At 38.3% G+C, this 22,212-nt stretch overlaps 1 pseudogene; it reads right to left on the minus strand.

Annotated features, from left to right (window-relative positions):
• Nucleotides 1-740: 740 nt before the first annotated feature.
• Nucleotides 741-22,212, minus strand: LOC119530409 (annotated as a pseudogene).

Here is a 22,212-nt window from a genome sequence, read left to right on the forward strand (position 1 = left end):
AGCAATACTATTTTCTTTTGTTTCTGGCTGTTCCAAAATTAGTCTTTGCTTACATATGGGAACCATAAGAGTTTCAGAAGAGCAGAAAGGCTATACAAGCAAAATCTAGTAAGTTACCACAAAATTCAGTTCAAAGGGTGGCTTTGGGGATAGGTGGGTGTGGATAATACCTGCTGTGTTTGTGGGGGGGGGGTGCCCGCAGAGTGACCAGTGTCTCTGGGGAGTTGTCACCACAGTAAATTGTTGTAAATAAGATTTTTTTTTTTTCAACCAAGTCCATCAAGTGAAACCCAAACCCCAATTCAAACTGATAAAAGTTTGCTGCCTCAGAGTTAACTCCACCTGCCAGGAGGCATTCAGTGTGGAGGCCAGGAGACAACATACCCTGTCTTCAGGCTGACTCAGGATCCTCAGCATATTCTCCTTCTGTGAGACTTCATTTGCTGCTTCTGCCATTGTTGCTGCTCCTTCCCAAGAGATGTCTCCAGCAGCTTTGTCAGGGGGACAACAAGCTCTTCACATTCTACTGTTCTGGACAGGGGTGTCATCCTCTGCCTTGGGGACTGTTAGACCAGTCAGATCCTCAGTGGTGGTGGCCAATTGGGCATGATCAGTCCCAGGGTTGCCCCTGACTGGAGAACTCTGTCCCCCTCCACTTCCTTTTCCTTGTCTTTCTCTTGCTGAGGGTATTGCCGTCTCCAGGGGGGTTGTGGGGGTCTCCTTCCCCACACTGTTCTCCTCTACCTTCTGTCTTGGCCCTTTTGTCCAGGCTTATCTTCTTCATTTCCCATTTTATTCTCCTTTACCTCTGTAGATTTTTCCATCTCTGTCTCCTCTCCAGCCATTTTTATCTCCATGGGGCTCCCATACCCATTGTCAGTCTTGGTGCTGGAAGTTTGGGTGGTTCCATGGTCTCCTCCAGAGCTGGGCTCTGGTGATCTTCCTCATACAGCCTTCTCACATTGCTTGGCTTCCTCTGTGGTCCTGCCCCTCTCCTCATACTTCTCTGTCCTGCTAGATGTCCTCCTCACAGGATGCTTTTCGTCAGACCCCAGGTTTCTCCTGCTTTCTTCTTTTCACCCTATCACTGGATGGAAGGTATCCTGGGGTCTTGCTCTTGTATGTGAACACCTCATTACCAGTTATCTTCCTTGGCAATGTTCTCTTGAGATGACTTCATTGCCCTGAAATCTCCAACGTCCCTATGGTCTGAATGAGATCTTCTACTCTTTTGGAGGGACGGTGTCATTTGACTGAGCCCTGCCTTTGTACCTTATTGAAACAGGGCAGATGATGTCTCCAGGAAGCTGGTGGAAGGGTACCTTCTCTGGCTCTCCTCTGGCTTGGGGGACCCAGACCACAGACCAGAGCTGCTGGGAGTAGAGTGTGGGCTGTGAAATGGAGACACCAAGTGTTTTAGTTTGCTAATGCTGCAGAATGCAAAACACCAGAGATGGATAGGCTTTTGTAAAACGGGGGTTTATTTCGCTACACAGTTACAGTCTTAAGGCCACAAAGCATCCAAGGTAACACCTCAGCAATCGGGTACCTTCACCGGAGGATGGCCAATGGCGTCCGGAAAACCTCCGTTAGCTGGGAAGGCAGCCAGCGTCTGCTCCAAAGCTCCAGCCTCAAAACGGCTTTCTCCCAGGACGTTCCTTTCTAGCAAGCTTGCTCCTCTTCAAAACATCACTCCCAGCTGCACTCTCTTTCCTCTTTGAGTCAGCTCATTTATATAGCTCCACCGATCAAGGCCCACCCCGAATGGGTGGGGCCATGCCTCCATGGGAACATCTCATCAAAATTATCACCGACAGCTGGGTGGGGCACACTCCAAGCAAATCCAACCAGCACCCAAGGGTCTGCCCCACACAAGACCACAAAGATAATGGCATTTGGGGGACACAATACATTCAAACCAGCACACCAAGGCCTTGAGTCCAGTACTCTTGGGTGAAGCCTCCCCTCACCACCCCCTGTTCCCCACCTCTGGCAGCAGGGCCGCTGGATCCAAGACTAAATTGGCCTGAAGCTTCCCAATCAGAGGTATGCTCTTCACCTTGATTTTAAGAGAGTGGCTCGGGTTGGGTAGTGATTTCTCCTTGCCATTCTGGCCGAGCTCTACGTTGGGGGGAAAATGAGTGAGGGAGAGGGGAAGGAAGGCAGTTTCCTAAACCAACTGGTAAGCAGGTCCACCTATGGGGGCACCTAGCTGTCCACGTTGGCCTTGGTCTCCGCGGGTCTTTCCTCGATGTCCTCCAGAGGCCGACTCCCCTGCGAATGAAGCTCGGGATCCCTGCTCCCCACTCTCCTCCCTGCCCTGGCCAGGTTTGGGCTGCTGCAGGCACAGGGCAGGTGAGCGGCACTGCAGCTCGTGGGGCTCCCCTCCTCTGAGGGAAAAAAATATACTTTTTATTCAGTAAATACATTAATATACAGCCTAAGGAAAGAATTAAAGATAAAGTCAAATTTACATTAATTTATATACATTTATCTCTGTATGATTTAATAGGAAAAAATATATGCAACTTAAATATCCAATTATAAGGGAATGTCTGTAACACATTTTGTGCATCAATAACATGGAATATAATACCACTGGTAAAACCATAACAAGGAAAGAAAAGATTACCATTTACAACTTTTACATTTAGTGGCCCAATCACTTAACCTCACTAAGAACTAAACAATGTAGCTACTTTGAAGAGTTGCTGGATTAGAGAAAATGCATGTGAAATGGCAAGATCTGTGCTCGCACCAAATTTGTTTAATAAATGGTAGCTATAATTCTTTCTTTTAATATCAAAGATTTGATTTGCACTTTTTCCCCTATACTTCTCTGTTTTTTTCCAATTTTCTACAGTAAGAATAGTTACTTTTTTTATTAATAATAAATTTTATTTTGAAATAAGTTCAATCTTACAGGAACAGTTGTAAAAACAGTACAAACGCCCTACATAGAATTTCATCATACCCTGACCCCATTCCCCCAGTACCCTGATCCATCACCTTTAAGATCCTGTCACACCACTCTTTCTTTCCCTCCCTCCGTCCCTAACACCCATCATCTATTGCTCTATCTTATGAACATATGGGAGCAAGCTGCACATATCTTTGAACAGGCAATATAATTCACATATACCTTTCCCATGGACAAGAACATTATTTTATGCAATCTCATTAAACGCAGCTAAGAAGTTCAAGAAATTCAACATTGATATAAAGCTTACATTCTATATTTCCTTTTTTTTTTCCCTTGTGTCCCAGCTGTGTCCCTTTGAGCCTCCTCTCCTCCGGCCTCAGATCCCGTCCAGGATCATCCTTGGCATTTAATTGTCGTCTATTTAGACTGTCTTATTTTTTTTTTTTTTCAATTTTGGAAAGATATATATAGCCTAAATCTTCCTATTCCACCCCTCCCTAGCATTCCCTTAGTGGGATTAATCACATTTAGAATGTTGCAATGCTATCAACCTTCCGACCAACCATTTCTAGAAGTTTCCCTTCACCCCAAACCAAAACCCCTTCTCTCATTTCTTAACTCCCCATTGCCCCTTCCCCCACTTCTTGGAACCCCTACTCTACTTTTCATCTCTTTGGTCATATTCTTTGATACTTCCTTTGTGTTTACCATGGGGCTTAAATTTAACCTCTTAAATCTATAACAATCTTGTTTTTCTTTGAAACCAACTTAACTTCAATAGGACATATAAACTGTGTTCCTATCCTCCTCCATTCCCCCATCTTTATGTAGTTCTTGTCAAGAATTACATATTTTACATTGAGTCCAAAACTACCAATTTATCATTACAGTTTATGTATTTTAGATACTGTAGGAAGTAAATAGTGGAGTTATAAATCAACCATACAGTAGTATTGGTCTTTATATCTACCATGTGATCTTTAATGGAAATCTTTATTTCTTCATGTGGTTTCAGTCAATTGTTTAGTGTCCCTTCCTTTCAGCCTGCTTAGGACTGATCTACTGGTGATGAAGTTCCTCAGCTTTTGATTGTCCGGGAATGTTTTCATCTCCCCCTCATTTTTATCTTTCAGGTTTTGTGAATTCTCCAAGTCTCTGATGGTTATTGACTTCTATTTGTATTCCATTGTGGGCAGAGAATGTTCTTTGAACAAATTCATTTTTATATTTTTTATTTTATTGAGGCTTGTTTTTATGTCCCTGCATACAGTCCATTCTGGAGAAAGATCCATGATCACTAGTGAAGAACGTGTGTCCCAGTGACCTGGGATGTAATATTCTATATATGTCTGTTAAAAATCTCTATAACTCTCTTTCATTTCTTTGTTTCTCTGTCAGTAGGGCTCGCTTTAGTATCTGAAGTAGGGCAGGTCTTTTATTAGCAAACTCTCTCAGCATTTGTTTGTGAAAAATTTAAGCTCTCCCTCAAATTTGAAGGAGAGTTTTGCTGGATGAAGTATTCTTGGTTGGAAATTTTCCTCTCTCAGAATTTTAAATATGTCATGCCACTGTCTTCTCACATCCATGGTGGCCACTGAGTAGTCATTACTTAGTCTCATGTTATTTCCTTTGTATGTGGTGAATTGCTTTTCTCTTGCTGCTTTCAGAACTTGCTCCTTCTCTTCAGTATTTGACAGTCTGATCACAATATGTCTTGGAGTGGGTTTGTTTGAATTTATTCTATTTGGAGTTTGCTGGGCATTTATGCTTTGTGTATTTATTTTGTGTAGCAGGTTTGGGAAGTTTCCCCAACAATTTCTTTGAATACTCTTTCTAGAACTTTACCCTTCTCTTCCCCTTCTGGGACACCAATGAGTCTTAAATTTGGACGTTTTATTTTATCTATCATATCCCTGAGATCCATTTTGATTTTTTCAACTTTTTCCCCATTCTTTCTTTTGTTCTTTCATTTTCTGTTCTGTGCTCCTCAAGGAGGTTGAGTTGTTGTTCAACTTCCTCTAATCTTGTATTATGAGTATCCAGAGACTTTTTAATTTGGCCTACAGTTTCTTTAATTTCCATTAGATCTCCTATTTTTTTATTTACTCTTGCAATATCTTCTTTATGCTCTTCTAGGGTCTTTTTTATGTCTTTCATATTCTGTGCCATGCTCTTCTTCAAGTCTTGTATATCCCGTGCCATGCTTTCTTTGCCTGTCGGTAGTTCTTTGATTAATTCTGCCAGGAACTGTGTGTCTTCAGATCTTTTGATTTGAGTGTTTGGGTTCGGGTTCTCCATGTTGTCTGGTTTTATCATATGCTTTAAGATTTTCTGTTGTTTTTGGCCTTGTGGCATTTGCTTTACTTGATCTTTAATTTGTTAGAATTGCAGTTTGGTGACATACACTTTTTCTAACTAACCAGCAGATGGCGTCCATGAGTCACTTATTCCCCTCAAGTCAGTTCTCCCCAACTTTGTGTTATTTGGGGATCTGATTCTTTCGGGGTCCAATTGGTGCACTTAATTTGGGTGTGTTGTTGGTGCTGTCTGCCCTCAATGAGGGGTGTGTGCCTGAGTGGTTAGGGAGGAAGGACAGGTTTAACAATCAAACTTCCCAGGTGTTCCCAGAGATTTAAGGCTGTTCTCTGCCACTGACACAAAAGTCCTTGGTATTGGCATAGGTTCCCTGGGATTTCCGAGTGGTTCCCCCCTCCCTGCTGTGCTTTTCCAGGACCTCTGTTGAGAGGGGGAGGGCCATGCCACGTCCCAAGTGAGCGCCAGCCTCCAGGGAAGACTGGGCCACCGGGCTGTGTAGGGGCGTTCCCAGCCCACTTCAAAGATGGTTGAATGGGATGCGTTAACTTCCCCGTTTCTGCACAGCTCTGCTCTCCCAGCTCCGGGACAATCAGCCGTGGGTGTATTCAAGGCCACTGTCTACGGTCGATATTGTGTCGTGTGAGCGGTGCTGCGGGAAAGACTCCCTGTCAGGCTGGGTTTCTTGTCTCAGTTCTGTGCTGCGTGCTTGGCCCTGGGCAGGAGCAGCCCCACCTGCTGGGGTGATGGCCGCGAGGCTGGTTTTCTTCCCTTTGTTTCCCTGGACCCGAGACAATCTGCAGTGGGTGTGGGAAGGGGTATCCTCCACCCCAGACATCGAGGCGTTAGTCCAGACTGCTCCTGTCTTATCTGCAGGTGTTCCTGGGCTTCTCTGTTTTTTTTTAAGAAAAAAAAAACGCCAGCCCAGCATCTCCCCCCACTGCAGCGTGGCCGATGGATCAGCCTACTCACTCACTCATTTCAGAATGCAGACTCCTGGTTTCACCAAATGCACGTTCCCTGTGGCTTTAGCAGAACTTGTCCGGCTGGTGCTACTTTGGAAGTGGTGTTCTGGGTCCTTTCTGTTTTTTTATCTAGTGTTTTCCACGGAGGTGTTTTTTTCTCTGTCTCACCTAGTCGCCATCTTAGGTTCCTCCTCAGAATAGTTACTTTTTAAATTAGAAAACAAAACAAAACAAAAAGAAAGAAGAATGTCTGGGGCATACCAATACAGTATTGAGCTCCAAAACAAATATAAAGTTCTATGGGGCAGAGATTGAGTATCAAACTTTTCTGTAGCTTGGAAAGTGGGGTCTGCCAGAATCGTTTCAGCCATGACCTGAAATATTTTACAAGTGTCATTGAAACATTTCAAATGGCAAAAATGGATCTTCATGGCAAAATGGATCTTTATGTTACTTCATTTACATATCTTTGGCTAAACCTGTGTACTTTGTCTACCACCCAGTAAAGCTGGCAGTATCTTCAGAAAACATCAAGTTGAACTCATTTAAGTTTTTCCTGAACATATGGCAAAGAGGTAGGAGCTAACACTTTCAGTTACTTATATTCACTGGGTTTGACTGGGCTGATATATTTCTGGAAGTTTATTATTACTCAAAATAAGATAGAGAAAACAACACATGTAATTTGATTATTTATGACTGGTGGTTGATCCCCAGTGTTGATGGAAATCTGGCAATTATAACATAGCAACACACTCTGGATTCTTGAATTTTAAATCATTTCATAACTCAAAGATGGATGTTCCAATTTCAGTTCTGCTACTGATGGACTATCACAGGTTTATCACAGTGTCCTGGTTTTCCTATGTATAAATGGGGTTGGTAATGCTGACCTTTTCTTTGTTTCTCTCTCTTTCAGAGTATTCTTACTTCAAAATTCTTGAAGTTGGAATAAAAATATGTAACTAGTAAAATCATTGCAAAGGGAATATTGAAATGAGAAAAATAAAATGAAATGCTTGCCAAGAGATACTGTGTGCTTGTTGGGTATGGGCCATAATTTTGCCTGTGTTTTCTAGCAGCCAATGAACAAAGAGATCAATAAAATGAGTTTCATAATTCAGATTGTTAATAAGAATAAAATTGACTGCAAAAATAACCATATAAAACCAAAAGCAAAAACCAAAAGCATTAGGGGAAACTAATGTAACAAATTATGTTCCTAGCAACTTATCTACAGTAAATTTATTAATATAAAATTCTCCAAAATAGACCAATGAAAGAACACCAAAGCCCAATTTTGTACAATCAGTCTAGACAGGACCAAACAATATGTATTTAGGTACAAACTTTCTGATGAGCTGACTTAACCCAAGGATTTGTGTAGACAGAGTATGGAAGGATTGCACGTCTCTCAGGCAATCCTCAATCAATGTTTCTTTCAAATGTGTCTTTGTTAAGAACTAGATTGCAATAAGTGTTTCCAGTTACATTTGAAGCTCTTTGCCAGTTAAGTTTCAATGGAGCTGGCAGGAAGACTTGATATCCCTTGTGAAAGCTGAACTAAACAAGGACAGAGAAGGAACAGAGAGTCAACCTACAGATGGACCCAGGAGTCGTATGTGGCCAGGGCCAAAATTCAACCCTTGATTATGAACCAGGGAGTCAGGCCATTGAGCAGAACAAAAAAAAGAATTGCAATAAAATAATAAGTGGAAAATGGAAATTTAAATAGTTGTACTCTAAAAAATAAAGCAGAATATAACTTTAAGGTATGAGAATTTATCTCCAAAACAAAATATTGACTTTAAAAGATGGAAAATCCATGTAGTTAAACTTTTTTAAACTTGAAAAAAAAAAAAAGATGCAAAGTAAGAAGCTAGATCTAAAAGCTAAAAAGTTAAGAATGAGTTTATTAAGACTAAAAGTAGTTTTAAGAATATACAAATAAGGTTAAATTTATGATAAAAAAGGATGGAATAAGTATTTAGGATAAAGGACAATATGAGAGAGGTAGAAAACCTAAAGTATAAAAATAAAATAATGAAATTAAAATAAAAATTAGGTGTAAACATCATTCAAGATATTAATAATAAATTTTAAGTCAGTGTTGAGGCTAGTAAAGGCAGAAACCTCAACCACGGAGCAGCAAGCTAGTGGTAGGAGTCTACTAAGGAAAGGTTTTGGTTGGAGGTAGCTCACCATATCTTGTCAGCTGGCAGTCTGTTCTTCCTTCAGGAAGAAAGCTATGCAAATTTCTTAGCTCATGTTTTTAGTAAAGGGCCTCACTCCTGTTAAACGTTTCCACATTATAAACAAAATTGTGATAAACAGTCTTGTAACTACACCTTTGCACACTTTTTTTAAAGGAAAAATTTCTGGAAGTTTAGTTAGTTGGCTAAAAATAAGTATTCATTTTTCAAAAGTTTTTGATGATATAATGGGTCCTCCTGTGGCTGGTAGCGATTTATACTTAAACTAATAGTGCATGAAAATCTTTATTTCACTTCCTCTTGTCTAACCCTGAATGTTATCACACTGTTTTCTTTGCTAATCTGACAGTTGAAAAATATCTTGTTTTAAACTGTGTCTTTGTTGCTCTTGAGAGTGAACCATTCTCTTTAAAGGGAAATTTGTTTATTCAGAACTCTCCCTTCCTCTTTCCTCTGTCTGCTAATCTTGATATAAATTGACCAGAATTCTTTAATTCTCAAAACACAGATAACTTAATTGGCAAATGACTTTGGAGTGGTTATTACATACAAAGCATGTTTGCTCATATCCTTTTTGTTAAGCAGACCTTCCCCAAGCTTCCTGCTTTTTAGTTAGCTCTCAAAACTGGCTTGATTCATAAGAAAATGGAAATGATGATCAATTAATTTATAGTTGTTTGAATTCCCAACATTACCTGGTTCCATAAAACATGCTCAGATGAACTTCCATTTAGTTTAATTAAAATTATAAATGAAAAAATAAATTAGCCCCAAACTACTCTGTTGAACAATCAAGAATAGTTGTCTACATTTCAATGCTCTTTTATGATAATGGAATTGCATTACCAAATTTTTTTGAGTTCTTTTGTATTATCAGATCTTTGAAAATAATAGCAAAGTGAAATAAAAATTAATGACATTTAAATTGTAGGTAATATCCTCTGCCATTAAATTTTTATTTCCTGCATATAATTTATATTTTTGTCTAATGCATGCTGAGTCTTTTCATTGATTTAAAAAATGTTTTCTTACTGCCCATTTAGAGAATATTGGATATTCAGAAGATAGGGTCAATGGCTTTTATATTCTCGGAAGGTTAGTGAACCAGAAAATGTTTGTACTTAAGAAATATTTATATTACTCATAAAAATAGTTTCAATACTGAAAAGAGAAGACAGATGTTCTCACATTTTAAAATTAGACTTCAAATTGCAACTTATGAAACCAGAGAAAACTTTTAAAATTCACTAACTAAAGAAAATAAAAACTATAAAACATTTTGTCAAAAATTTAAGTAACTTACATTCATATGGCAGTAGTTCAAAATGTACACATTTGTTTGAAAACCCTAGAAAGTTCAAGACTGAAATTTTATTAGATACTATTTGAAGATTTTTTCTTGATTTTTAATATAATTTACTGAGAATAACTTTCAACAAGCAAAGAGACATTAAGCATGCAAATCTTAGCAAACTGGGTGATTGACTAGCTGAGCAGAGAAACCCCTCCCAGCATCTAATGCCTGAAATAATGGATTAAATGTAAAAATCTATTACATTGCCTAGAAAGCATGTCCCAGTTGTTGGTAGCCTGGAGGCCGGATTTTAAGGTCCCACGATCCCACAGAGGCTGCAGGCAAAGTATAGGCCTGAGTTCCATATAGCGGGATCAGAGATAATCTCAAAACAATACCCTTAGTGACTCAAATTGGAGGGAAATTTCCCTGCAGAGAAAGATGGTGAGATTACTTGCCCTTCTAGCCTTGGTTTTGGGTGGGGCAGAATATAAAATTAAAAAACAAATACAAAAATGAAAAACTATAAAACTAGAAGATAACAGAAAGAGAAAATTTAGGTGACCCTGGGTTTGGCAATGATTTTCTAGATACAACACCAAAAGCGTGATCTGTGAATGAAAAATTTGGTAAGTTGGACTTCTTTAAAATCAAGAACTTCAACTCTGTTAAGAGAATGAATGGACAAACCACAGAGTGGGAGAAAATATTTGCAAAACATTTCTAATAAAGCACTTGTATCCAAAATATATGAAGAATTTTTTAAAAATAAACAATAAGAAAACAAACAACCTAATTAAAAAGTGGGTGAGAAATTACAGGTACCATCAGAAGTAGAAAAAATAGAAAGTAGGTGAGAGATCTGAATACCTCACAAAGAAGATATACAGATGGCAAATAAGCCTATGAAAAGATGCTCAACATCATATGTCATTATGTAATTGCAAATTAAAACAGCATTGCGATACCACTACATACCTAGTAGATAAACACCAAAATGCTGGTAAGGGTATGGGGCAATAGTTACTCTCATTCATTAATGGAGTGAATGCAAAATGGAACAGATATTTTGGAAGACAAGTTCTTACAAAGTTAAACATAAGCTTACCATATGATCTAGCAATGGCACTTCTATATATTTACCCAAGAGTTGAAAACTGATATCCACAAAAAAACTGCATCTGAATGCTTTTAGCAGCTTTATTAATAATTGCCCAAAATTGGAAGCATCCTAGATGTCTTTCAGTAGGTGAATGGATAAACAAACTGGTATAGTCATACAATTGCACATTATTCAGTGATAAAGCAAAATGACCTATCAAACTGTGAAAAGACATGGAGGAATCTTAAATACATATTGCTAAGTGAAATAAGCCAGTTTGAAAAGGCTACATACTGTATGATTCCAACTATTTGACATTGTAAATAAAGCAATACGATACAGACAGTGAAAAGATAAGTGGTTGCCAGGGACTCACAAGGAGGGAGCTGGAGTTGGAGCACAGGGGGTTTTTAGGGCAGTGAAACTATACTCTATGTGACTGTAATGATGGATATGTAACATGATGCATTTGCCAAAACCCATAAAACTGTACAACATAAAAAGTGAGCTCTAATGTAAATTATGTACTATAGTTAATAATAAGGTATCAATCCACTATTGCGTGATGTTAATACTAATCCACTTGTAGGAGGAGAGAGAGTAGAGGGAACTCTATTTTTCCAATTCAGCAGAAATTGGAAAAATAGTGGAATTAGGAAAAAGAGGAAATAAAATATGTAAAGCATCAGAGAATAAAGGCAGATTAATCACAAAGGAAGCACAATTAAGTTAACAACTGACCTTAGCAGCCACTGAAACCAAGAAATGGTGGAATACTATGTTCTAAATACTGAGAGAATTTAATTGTTACCATAGAGCTACAGATTAAGCAGAACTTTCTTTAAAAAACAAGAGATGACTAGGCACTTCAAATAGGAAAAATAATGCAAGTTACAAATATGTAGTCTTATCTATTCTCAGAGTTAAGTTTCATAACCAATTTAAGCTCTCTTCCTTTGCCCGGGAATTTGTACTTACAGGGTGTGCCAGTTTGAATCTATTATATACCCCAGATAAGCCATGTTTTTAAATCTAATCTTCTGGGGCAGACTTATTCTGAGTGGGATCTTTTGATTAGGTTGTTTCCATGGAAATGTGACCCACCCAATTGTGGGTGGGACTTTTGATGAGATTATTTCCATGGGGGTGTGACCCCCACCCATTCAAGGTGGGTCTTAATTAGTTTGCTGGATCCTTAAGAGAGCTCAGGGCTGAGAGAGAGAGAGAGAGCTCAGAGCCAACACAGTTCCAGACGTTTGGAGATGAAGCCCAGAGTTTATCCTGGAGAAGCTAAGAGAGGGACCCCCAAACGCTAAAAAAGAAATGCCCTGAGAGAAAGGATGCACAGAAATGGAGAGAAAGAAGCTAAGACAGAAACCCAGAGACATTTTGGAGAAAGCATCGCATCCCAGGAGCAAAGGACCAGTAGATGCTAGCCGTGTGCCTTCCCAGCTGACGGAGAGATTCCGATGCCATTGGCCTTTCTTCAGTGAAGGTATCCTCTTGTTGATGCCTTAGTATGGACACTTTTATGGCCTTAGAACTATAAATTTGTAACCTAATAAACCCCTTTGTAAAGGCCAATCCATTTCTGGTATTTTGCATTCCTGCAGCTTTAACAAACCAGAACATGGAGTGAGGGGATTAGATCTCTGGTGTTGGGAAATGTAAAGAAAAAAAAAATTGTTTCTATATATAACTGCTCATGGTGAAGTGACTGTGTTTACACTTTGTTAATTGAAACTGCTTTTCCATTACTTAATCAATCCATCATGGGAGTGGATTGCTCTTTTTTTCCTATTAGTTGCAGCTGCTTTTCTATGGCAGGCATCAGTCTCAGTTTGCTAGGATGCTATGCCAAATACCACACAATGGGTTGGTTTAAACAATGGGAATTTATTAGCTCACAGTTTTACGGCTAAAAGAAGTCCAAAATCAAGATATTGTCAAGCCTTGCTTTCTTCTGGAATCTAGCATTCTGCTGCTGGCTGCCAGAAACCCTTGGGGTTCTTTGGCTTTTATTTCTGCCATCCATTACATGGTGATATCTTCTCTTTTATGTATCTGATCTTCTGGCTTCCACTGACTTTCTGCTTCGCCCTATGACCTTCTCTTTATAAAGTTTCCAGTAATCCAGATTAAGGCCCACCCTGGTTCAGTTTACCACATCTTAACAAAAAATAACAGCTTCAAAAGGTACTAATTACTATGAGTTCAAACACAGAGGGATGCAAATTAAGATGAGAAATAATTCGATCGACCACAGTATGCAAATGCTGGTTTTTAATAGCGAGATATATGTTGGTTCTGTCAGATGCCTTTAACCAATCTTGCCCCTTAGAGTCCCCTGGGGCTCACCCACTTACTTAGTATCCTTTATTACTGCCTTGGAAAGGTCCCTCCACCATCTCTTGTGGTTGGGAGTTCTTTTTCCATTCTCTTGGGGAGCACTAGCAAAATAGCTTAACTCCTAACCAAAGCAACATCCAAGATTGTTGTGGGAGATCCATGTTTCCTTGCACATCACACAGTGAGAATATAGGCTATCTTTCCTTGCAGCAGTCTTCTCATCACTTCTCTCTCTTGCCCTTCTCTTCTCCTTCAGCAGCTTTAAGTCTAGGGCATCAGGCCCCCTGCAGGTTCAGTGGCTTAAATAATTTCACACAAGGGATGGTCAGCATTTATGCATAGTGGAAGGAGTAGTGGTCTGGAATCCTCAATCTTGTAGAAAAAGGGATAATATAGTGAATGTTCTCCCTCACACATGGAAAGAATAGAAAGAATGAAAGCTTATCTTAGTCCTTTCAAAGATGATTTCTAGCCCTCCTTCTTTCTATATATTTCTATCAAGTGGGATAGTGGAGTGTTGGGAAGATGTATGGTTCCAATAGCGTTAAAATAGTTCCTCTCAGCACACCCCTCTTGAAAGAGGTTGACCCACAGCTGGTAGATTCTCTATTTTAGAATTTGACATTTCTCGATATTAGCCTGTGTGGGGATTCTGGACATTAACTCTGAGAAAATAAAAAAAAAAAAAAATTCCACTGATACTTTATAACATCCTGCTACAGTGACATAATGTCATCAAAGGCATAAATTGTCCTTTGCATAAATGTTATCATGTAACTAACATCATTGAATTCCCTGCAGTGTATTAAAAACTAATGTTTGCAAAACCACAATGGGATACAATTTCACACCTACCAGTGAGGCAGGCTAAAACAGAGAGAGAGGGGAGAGAAGACATGTGAAGGAGCCCTTGAGCAAGGATGATTAATCAAGGTCAGGAGGGCCTGTCCAGGACAGACAACCTGCTTAGGGCTACCCACTTGTGGGAAATATCCAGCACCAACCCACCCACCCAAAAGCATTATCTACCACCAGGCAGCACCCTGGATAGAAGGGAGGGTAGGAGAAAGAGGCCCAAACAAGGAAGGGGAAGAGGGAGTAAGGAAAGCTAATCTATAGAAGCAAATGGCCCCATATTGTTGGGGCCTCTCACCTCTGACCTTTCTTTTCTTGTGAGAGTGCCCGCAGGTTCCTTTCACTGCATACCTAGTAAATTTTCTACCTGCTTACTCTAGGCTGTGCCGTGCCCTTGAATTATTTCCTGCAGCATGGCTGAGAACTTGGAAACCAAATCCAGCAGTACTAGAACAGCCAATGTGAAAAAAAAAAAAAAAAGAAAACCAGAAAACTGCAAGTGTTGGATAGGATATGGAAAAATACGAACATTATTTCACTGCTGGTGGGAATGGAAAATGGTGCAGCCACTGTGGAAGACAGTTTGGCAGCTCCTCAGGAAGCTAAGTATAGAATTACCATATGATCCAGCAATCCCACTACTAGGTATATACTCAGAAGAACTGAAAGCAAGGAAGTAGACATTTGCATACTGCTGTTCGTAGTAAGATTATTCACAATTGCCTAAAGATGGACACAACCAACTGATAAACCCTGCCCTTTCTACAGCTTGGAGAAGCCCCTCTCAGTTTCTTGGGTGGGATGCTGCTGATTTGTGAACAGCTCAATAAAGCTGTGAGGTCCTAATTTCATGTTTTTAAAAGTGTTTCTTTTTCCCTATGAATGAATTTGGCAAACCTGTAATTGATGTAATTAGGAGAAACAATAGCTCTTGGTTACACAGCTAAGTTTTATGAATCAACTGTTTTCTGATGCAACCTTATCAAGCTCTCTGGAGAGAGTTTATCACAAACATCTGGATCATATGAATGGCCACCATGTGGATGAAGTTTGACAATAATTGGTTCACCCCTGACAATAATTTGTTCATCTCTGGAGTTTCCAGATGAAGTTAAAATAAAGGGCAACAGTATTTAGAAATCTGCAAAGCCACACTCTGAAAAGAGAAATAATTTTTAAAAATTTTATTTTATGGAGGAAATACATATTCAAGGTACATTCCCAGAGATTCATCTTGAAAATGACTGTTACCTTAAATGTTATTCAGAAGCAAACACACGAAATTTCTTTGCTCTTTCACCATTTGGTCAGGTATTTGATGTAAGTTTAGATTTAACCATTAGGGGTGATAAAAGCACAAGATTTATTTCCCCTTGTTGTGGGATATGAATTACAGCCACAAATTTCAGATTGTCACTTGAGAACTTGAGTCCCTCATTTACTAATTTTGTTTATTTTTTCTAAAGTAATTCATTGATTAAAATGCATAAGAAAGACATTGACTCTGACTCCTTTCCTAATCCATCTATTCAAAACATTCTAACATTCATAGAAAGCAACTAACTCCATTTAAAGTGCTCAAGTTGCATTCTTCAGGTTTGAATAAATAATAGGAAACAAGCAGAACTCTTTATGGGCAAGCAGGGTTGTTAGCTGATTGCCCATTTGTGGGAGCTCCGGGCCCAGGGCCTCCCCCAAGTTTCTTAAATACTGCACACAGTGGTTTGCTTGACCTAGGACAGTTAATGTTTGATCTATTATCCCTGTAAAATCAGGCCTCAGGTGCTAAATGTAATCTATACCTGAAATACCTCCTCCCCTGAGACTCCCTGAGATACTGTTATCTACAAGATAATCTATAATCCTCCCCTCCTCCCTGTTGATTACAATCAATCCCTCCCTACTTTGCAAGGCCCCCATTTCCACCTTATGCTCTCATACCCATTGGAAATGTCGAGCCTTATAGCCAGGTTGTTCAGTGCCCCCAAATGGTGGACTATTCCACATTGAGCTTTGAACTCACCGCCATTCAGAGCAGCTCCTGAAACCATCCAGAGAAGCTCCTAAATTCAGGGCAATGTGACCAACTCCTCACCCTATAGGTAAGCCCCCAAATAAAAGCTCATGTCTCAGAATGTGTCCAGTGCTTTCTTTAGTCCTTTGGCTACAAAAGACATCTTGGGCCATGACACCGTTCTTTTACAGAACACCTTTGTAGACGCATAATGTGTTTCAAAATGCTAACAAACATTCCTGTTATAAAATTTTACCTCTATAAATTATTGTCACCTTAACATTTCCATAATTTTAATAAAGCAAAAATATTATACATTCTTATAATATTCATAAACATTATTTTCTATTCCAAAGTTTAACATACTTTAAAATGATTCAAGCAGTTACTTCCTCAGTCCTCTGGTGTCACTCTTCCTGCCTGCTATGGTCAGATGGAATTGTCCAATGTATGACCTAACATTAACATTTATGGCTTTTCATACTCTATCCCCAAAAGGTACCAAGGCTCCTTGAAAGATACCTGGCTCCATGTCTAAAGGTAGGAAAAATAAAAATGTGCTCGAAACATCTTGATGCTATCAAAAACAAGGAGAATTTCAGGAATATCTGACATATTATGTGTAGCATAATGAAGAACTTTGCTGTTCTTTGTCCCCAGTTCCAGGGGGATAACCTCTAAATCTTTGGAATTTCCAATAATAGGAGTGTCTTTTGTTATTCATGGTGGGCCCAGGACCACAATTGAGAGTTTATGGTGATGAGATCACTTAGGGTAGGGTCAGTCTCATAGGTAGTCTTAGGGTGCAGGGCTGACCACCTAAGAAGGACCAACCACGTGATTTTTGGGGTTGGGGCTCTAAGCCTTGTCCTGTCAGCCCAACCATCTGGGAAGGGCAGTGGAGCTGGAGACTGACTTCAACCACATGGGTACTGATTACATTAATCAGGCCTACTTAAAGAAATCCCATATAAACACTAGACATTCAAACCTTGTTTCTCAATCATGTTATATATTAGTTAGAATCACTGCTGGAAAGGAACTTTGGACTGGGAAACTGTGAAAGCTCATTTTCTGTTTGCCTATGTAAGGAGGCTTAGGACCTAAGCTAATCTGCACGGGGGATGTCTCTCCTGGCTCTTACCAGGACTCGGAGAGCAGACATGTCCCATGCATACAGTGGTTTTACCTCAGTCAGATTTCTTTCAGTGAGAGAAACACAATTGTTTTTCCAGGCTGTCCAATTCCATCGAAAGTTGCACTAATTTCTAGACACTTTTTGCTTATATTGAGCTGAAATTTGTCTTTCAGTAATTTCAATCTGTTAGTTCTAGGTTTGCCTTCAAGTTTTAGGTTTCTATGGCAGTTTTAAAAACACTTTAATTTATTCACTGCCGTAATGATTTTAATTAAGCTAAAGCCTCTTATAATGTGTTGAACAATGATATAAGTTTAAATGTCACTGTTAATAGCTGTACTTATATTATTAACCATATAACAATGATAGTATTATACCTCTATTATTAGCTATAACAACAACAAAATAATATACTATTATTATTTGTAATTATGCATACATCACTTTATAGTATTAGAAACATATATGTACAGCTGTGAGTCTCTTCAGCCTGGAAAATAAGAGTGACACATTGAGAGGTGAGAAGAGGTTGAAGTCATCATTTAATTGACTTTTGGCTTTTAATTTTTTATTTTTTGCAGCCAAAGAATGAGGTGTGACCCAGGTGAGACTCAAGAGGGATGCTTCAACTTCAAGGGGATCAGTGACATCTATTTTAAATATTATGGTGTGGTGAAAAATCAATTTGGCCCTTTGCTGTCTTGCTTTGATTTAGTCCAACCCTCTCATTTTGTAGGACACTAAGCCCTGTACAAATAATGTCTGGTCTAAGAGCATACAACTTTCCTACAAAGTTCCCTTATTTCTCATTTTGAACAAAACAACTGACCTAACCAATAAAACTTTTGTGTTTTTCTTCTCTGTAAAGGAAATATACCAGCAATGTGAAGAAGCCTCTAGCCACCTATTTTTCTTCTCTTCACATAGCAAGCTTGGTTCTCTGATCCAGAGAAAGGAAGTAAAACAAATGAAGTTATTGATATTTTTATATAACAGGCATTTGCTCTCTTTTCACACACAATTATATGAAGTTCATTTGGCAATACTGATTTAATTTCCGACTATGAAGAATTTCAAAGACAATACATCATCAAGATGAGGCTAGAAATGAATGGTTGAATGGCCTTTGTATGGAAAATTTGACTCTATTAATCATTATTTATAAAAGCTATAGTACACTCATACCTTAAAGGATACTTCAAGGTTCTCAAAAGAAATATTACGTAATAATAATAATGTTATTAGTAGTATATTTTCTGAGAGAAAGAGATTTTAGACTATGGTTTAAATCTATATCTTTATGTTCTTTCACTCCATAAAATTGAGATAACAGACTTCAGAAGTCAGATTTTAGAAATTTATATTAGCATGCAAACAGCATAAGAGAAAAGACAAGGGAACTGCAGGGAAAATTTTCGAGGATTTATTTGTCAGTATATCACATGCATGCACAGCATCCAAATCAGCTAATGAAATGCCTCAGCTTCATGGATGGCCACCTTCAAAAGAACTGTGAAGATAAATGTCAGAAGAGAAAGAGGGTTTAAAGGGCAAAGATATCATGAAGTAAATTAGTTTTAATAATAAGCTATTTGGAAATTAGAACATTTTCATAACGATAAAACCAAGATTTATTTAAGAATTGTCAAAGATACAGAGTAATTCACAGTAGGAAAAAATGATCAAATGTATAACAGGTGTTTGAGGGAAAAGGAGGAATATAATGGATTAATAATCTGAAGCTTATTGAAATTACAACTTTGTTTTAAATAGGAATGGCTAGGTGAGATTTAGAGTTGGGATTAGAGAACTTATAAAACAGTTATTGTTTCTTCAAATGTATCAGTAAACATAAGACAATTTAGAATAATTCAAAATATATTCTATACAATTGTCCCATAACAGAGTATAAATTAAGTAATTTGGCTGTTGCATTATTGGGGATTGAATCATGTCCCCCACAAAAGACATGTTTAAATCTTAATCCAATCCTATAGGTGTGAACACATTTGTAAATAGGACTTTTTGAAGATGATAAGGTGTAGCCAGTTTGAGTCTTAATCTGTTTGACTAGAGGCATTATAAAGAGAGGAAATTCTGTTGCAGTGAGTCAGAGAAGCCAGAAATGAGTACAAGACCCTGGCAGAAAGCAAGGCTTGCCAGTGCCTTGATTTTGAAATTCTAACTTCCCAAACCATGAGCCATTAAATTCCTGTTGTTAAATGAACCATTGTATGTTATTTGTCATAGCAGCTCAGGTAAACTAAGACATACATTGACACTTTAAATGTAGTATAATATCATTTAATAAACTACTTCTCACTTGAAAGACCTAATGCAGTTTAATAGAAAATGGTGATTCACATTTTTTCTCAAGTATTTACAGTCAATTTTACATCAATTTTACTTACATATAAGGAAATAGGAGCAATTCAGACAAACAGAAAGTAACATTTCCAAATATTAGTAATTCACAGTACCCAAAGCAGGGCTTATTTATTGTTTTATTGTGCAGGGTAATAATATAGCTTTCATTTAAAATTAATTAGCATCCTGTCATGTTTGCTTTTTTTCCAGTAGTAATATAACAAGACTAATTTTTGAGCTCTAAGCACATTTTCTTATTTAATTTCTGTGAACAGCATTAATAAATTCTGGGAACCATAATTTAAGCAAATGTGATTATAATTAAACATGAATACATATACAAAAACATACATGATTGTTTCTAGTTGTACTTAATAAAGTTGCCTGTTGTTGAAATACAGTCATTATCTTTATAGGTAAAAATGCTACTTTTTGATCAATAGTCCTTTCCATTTTTATATTAGGTTAGATCATAAATGGCTATTTGGAAAAATGCATTCTAAGATGAGAGAGATGGCTTGAAGATTTTTTTTTACGACAGGTGCACAGAACTGACATTAGTTAATGATGAATTTCAACAAGCAAATTTAGTTTTTAGAGCTATTAAACAGTTTACAGTTACTGAAAGAGGGGGAAGGAAAAATAAAAATGAGAAAGATAAAAGAGCCAAAGAGGAGTAGGAAGTAGACAAATGGGCAGAGGAAATAGTAATGGGAGTGGAGTGAAGCAAGGCAGAAAAACATAAAGATAGTCACTGAAAAGGTAAGAGACATAGATAGGGATTCAAGGGGGCTTCTCTTGGGTATATACCTAAGACTGAAATTTCTAGATCATAGGGATATATATAATTTGGTTTTCATGGATACAACCAAAAAGTTTTCCAAAGAGGTTGTACCAATTTACACTCTCACCAACACTGTATGAAGATGTCCAGTTGTTTCATATACTCACCAGCACCTGGTATTTTCTTTTTTCTTTTAGCCTTTCTGATGGCCATGCAGTAGTACAGCATTATGATTTTAATTTACACTTTCCTCATGCCTAAAGATTTTGAGAACATTTCCACTTACTTATTGGACATTTGAGTACATTTTCATATATTCATTGGCTATTTGGGTATCATCTTTTGTGAGGATCCTTTCTATTGCTTTTCTTATTGATTTGTAGGAGTTCTTCATATATTCTGGAAATGAGTCTTTTTTCAAGCCATATTTATTACAAATAATCTCCCAATCTATGGCTTGTAACTAACAGCTTTACTGGGGAGTAATTAACATATCATATAGTTTGTCCATTGTAAGTGTACAGTTCAGTGATTTTTAGTGCATTTATACAGTTGTGCATCACCACAATTCAGTTTTAGAACCCTTCCCTTACCTCAGATTGTTTCCTCCTGCCTATTTGCAGTTATTCCTTGTTCTAACCCTCAGCTACAGGCAACCACTGATCTGTGTCAGGAAGTGAATATTTATATGTTTCTGCATGGTTAGAGCTTTCTTAGCAAATGTTACTGGCACCTGAGTTAAATAACAAGTCTTGGAAGTTAGAGGGTGTTGGAGAAACCTGGAACCATCTGTTCTCATTCAAAGGGTAATAAAACTTGTGTTCTCTGGAGCCAAATGCTTCTACTCCGGGGTAGAAAATTTCCCCTCTTTCTTTCTGAGAGAATTTAACTTGCATTCCAAAGGACTGTAAAACACCAGGGAGCAAAGGCTTCACTCCATCTCTCAAGAGGGGAGGGAGAGGAGAGCAGCAAATTGTTCCTGTATAAATCTCCTGATTCATAATTTCATAGTTCTTCTCCTGTGGTACAGCTCCTGTCTGTGAAATCCCAAACATCTGACTCTCATTGAATCGCCTGTGGAGTACTAGGCATGGGAAACTGGCCTGGTTATTGCTGTAAGTAATAGTAATAACCCTGATTCCTGCTCCAGAAACTTCATGTCTCCTTCTAGGTTAAAAATGAATAGATTTAGATATTAAAAACTTATCAGTTTTGATGGTGCAAATGGGTTTCTGTTTGAAATATGGTTGTTGAAAAAGAGGAGAGCCCACAGGCTGATTAAGAGGATTTGAGGAAATTCAGTGGGAACTAGTAGCAGGCAGATTGTATGGATTGGAAAGACATTCATTTGCTAAGAACTGGGACCTAGAGAACTGGGACCTAGACAACTGGGAGGTAGCAACCAAATGGAGTTTTTAGATTTTGCTCTTCAAGGGTAGAAAGGGTCCAGAAATTCCCGAAGTTGGGTTTTCCATAGACCAAGAACATTAGACATCTGTGCTGCTCTTTTTTCTATTTGAGAGGAAAAAACAGGAATTTTCAAAGGTGAGCTTTGGTAGGCCAAAACCAATAGAAATCCTTTTGTTCCATTGTTCTTTCCTCCAAGTGGGAGGAGAAAGCATTAATTAGCTCCCAAAGTTGGTTCAAGGCTTTGCGGCATTGCAGTGGCTAAAGTACTCTAACCCAAAGGGGGTGTAGCTTTTTGCTTATCCCTTACTCCCTTTCTACTATGATGTTTTGGTTTGCTAAAGCTGCCGGAATGCAATATATCAGAAATGGGTTGGCTTTTACAATGGGAATTTAGTAGGTTGCAAATTTACAGTTCTAAGTCCATGAAAATGTCCAAATTAAGGCATAAGAGGTACATACCTTCGCTGAGGAAAGGCAGATGGCAT

Source organism: Choloepus didactylus, chromosome 3 (assembly GCF_015220235.1).
Source record: "Choloepus didactylus isolate mChoDid1 chromosome 3, mChoDid1.pri, whole genome shotgun sequence".
Lineage (NCBI taxonomy): Eukaryota > Metazoa > Chordata > Mammalia > Pilosa > Megalonychidae > Choloepus > Choloepus didactylus.